The sequence below is a fragment of the Bombus impatiens genome, unplaced genomic scaffold (genome assembly GCF_000188095.3).
Source record: "Bombus impatiens unplaced genomic scaffold, BIMP_2.2 scf_0442, whole genome shotgun sequence".
Taxonomy (NCBI): domain Eukaryota; kingdom Metazoa; phylum Arthropoda; class Insecta; order Hymenoptera; family Apidae; genus Bombus; species Bombus impatiens.
The window spans coordinates 923,201-926,516 of record NT_176861.1 but is presented as its reverse complement, the minus strand read 5'-3'; positions in this window follow the sequence as shown (position 1 = coordinate 926,516).

Sequence of the window (3,316 nt, the reverse complement as noted above, 5' to 3'; positions counted from 1 at the left end):
CGGCGGCGACGACAGCGCCGCACGGCGGTACATACACCTTCGACTCTTCACTGCGTCTACCTCACCAACTGTTTCGTGATAGCACGAATCGTGCTATATCACGGGTCTACGTTCTACGTAGGCGTTCGCGTCGGTGTCGAGCCACACCCCCACTACGAATCTCAGGCATCATCCTGCCGCCACTAAGATCCCCCTTGATTCGTTCGGCTTAACGCCTGGTCTCTTCTTAACCTTATCAGAATGCCCCTGTCTTTTTAAACTGCTCCTCTGATCGATCAAACGTCACGTTCATGTTTGAGAAATTGCAGTTTGAACGAATTCGTTATTGCTGAATGAAATTCGTTATCCTTTATCTCAGGGTGAATATTTTCACAGTCGCGGGGTTGTATATCCTTTGAGTAATCATCACCGAGGCAGTGACCGAAGAATCTTCTTTATACAGTCCTTATTATAATATATCGTCGAAGTTCCGTTCATCTCGCGGTCGACATAGTCTCGGAGTATCAACAGGCTCCTCCGAAGCGCGTCTTCGTGGTACTCGAGCGTATCGAGCGGCGTTGCCTGACCGCGCGTCCTGTCCCCTTAGCTACCCGCGCTTCGACGAGCCCGAATACCGCCGAGGCATAAAGCTTCTTCGATAAACGAACGAGCGAACGCGACACGTAACCTTCTACGCAGATCGTACGCTAAAACAGGTTGTGGCTCGTGGCAAGGGCGAAGAGACGCAAGGGTGGTGGGCTGTTTAACCAGGACACTTGTTGTTGGTCGTCGGTTATCTTCCTCTGGATCGTCCAAGGCTTTCGTTCCGTGAAATGGATTCGTCGAAGGGTCTGTCTATTGTGAAGTTACGAACGGTGGCACGAACACACGAGATGTTTGTCGCCGCGGTAAAATCGTGGACGAGGCAGCGGGATGCGCGACCGCGGCGAGCTTACATAAAGAGCGTCGCGTCAGTGCACAAAACGTGGCGGGAGCGAGGCGAGTTTCGATTGGATCAATTATTCCACGGGCGAGCCTCGGCTCTCCGGGCTCTAGGAATCTTACTGAGCATGAGCAGTAACGTTACTTGGTCTACGTCGTGGTATTCCGTTTTACCCAGCACCGAGAGCAGACCTGCGTGCGCTGCTCCCCTCGGTGTGTATCGTGCGTGAGTCGGTGTGCACCGGCCAACCGACCGCTGACTACGCAGACGCGCTATAAACGCATTGCCTGCTTTCTTTCTCTTTCTCTCGCTCTTTCGCGCGCTCGTGGCCACGTTTGCGCGATGCAACCGATGCATTCAAGACTGCCGGGTCCGCACGCGTGTTCTACGAGCCAGAAGCTACGTGCGTAATATGTACATATTGTACAATGCATGCAAAGATCGTACACTGTCTTTATCTTACCCTTTTTTTTTATTTACTCATTCACGATTAAATAATTGTACGATTGTATAATGCAAGAATAATAAAACGTAATGTAAATTTATTTTGATAGTGAAAATGTTATTGATGATCCCGATACCATTCGTACGATCATGATATATATAGAATTGAGTATATCTATTATGCAGCTCTATTTTTTAAACATTACATTCGTAATTGTGTTATCGACGTATAACAGATATAGATGAAAAGTGAGTGAGAAACGTAGGAAAATATTTCGTTATAAGGCGTCTGGTGCTAGCGAAGATACGTATTGGGGAAGAACGGCGTAATTTCGAGCTGCAGCTAATTATTATACTTATCATTGTACCGAGATGCGCTTATGTATAATCAATGTATTAGCCGTGTATAGTTAACGTTCTTAATTATGGGGTAAGCTAAAATCGATTTTGTGTCAGCTATTTGTCACTGGCATGGCAAACAACGAGTTAATGTCTTGAACCTTGCATATGAAAATACGTAAAAGTAACGAAGGTCACTTCAACCTATAAAATCTATAAGAAAGAAAACATTCGCTATAAAAAGCGCATCAAGCAGACATTAAAATTCTCATCATGACAGGATTATGAAGCTATCTATGGAGAATCCTAACAGAATAACGCGCAATGCATAATTTGCCTCTTGTGACGATAAAACCTGAACTCCTGCTCACTTATTGATTGATTTATTTCTTCATTAATTTCCACGCATTGCCGTTATACGATCCGCGAGGAACATAACAATTCATTTTCCGATTATTATCGTTTTCCGCACGAGCGACTAGACTGTTTCATTTATTTAGCATTTTCCTCTCGACCGGGAAGCGATGTTACGCCCGGTTCGTTGCATTCGTTGTCAACTATTGCCGATCGTGTTGAATTTTATTTAATCTTTTATTATTTGATCTTTCTTGTTCGATCTGCAGCCTTCTTTTACGATCTGGCTAATATTACGAACCAAATTTTACAAATCACAAGTTAAAAATTATTAGCGCTAATAAATTTCTTGGATAACAATAAGAGGTTTAGTAATTTTAAATGAAATTCGATAAATAAATTTTAAGTTCAGAATGTTTACAAGCGCAACATCTGTCGTGTTTGTTTAAAGTTATTTAACATTGTCTGCGCCAGTTTGTAGCAGAAAATGGCGTTAATAGCCGGGACATGCTGGCAAATAAATATCGATAATCGTCTAATGCGGACGACAAACTGTCGCGTCGCATTTATGGAAATCACCGCGAGATTCGATCGTCTGCACGAAAGCCATCGGATTTCAAGCGATTTAGGGGAGGATAGTCAGAGTGCATTAATAGGGATCGTCGAGAAAATTGTTTCGAAAGACGAATAAGGCGTTGGCCGATGATTGTTATCTGTACGAAGATACAACATCTCGATTGCTCTACAAACTTTCCAATTTCGAAGCGTGGTTCAGCGATTTATCGCGACTTTTCACACCTTTTAATCCGTCTGCAAACGAAAAACACGAAGTCCACGATATTTATCGTTGTTATCCAATCATATTAATCCTCATACCGCTAAAGATTGGATAAACGTCAATCTTTCATCTAAAAATAGATGAAAATAAACAATTTTTATGAAACTTTTCGATAAATTGGATGGGCATGGACTTGGGTTAAAGTGAATTACACGAGTGCCTTCTTTGTTAGCTCGTAAAAAGTGTAGTTTCAACGAGATGAGCCCTAACCTTCTACCTCTGTTTGTAATTCAGCAGCGCAATTGCGCTTAATGAATCCCGGTCTCCTACGTTACCCACTTTTTCTACGGTCGTAAACACTGCGACACGAACACACTGCAATAGACAAACCCTCAATTTTCTGTCGTAAAAAAATTCACAACCGTGGCTTGGTAACCTTAATTAGCTCTATTTTCTCGCGTCACGCCATTTTTCGCCGA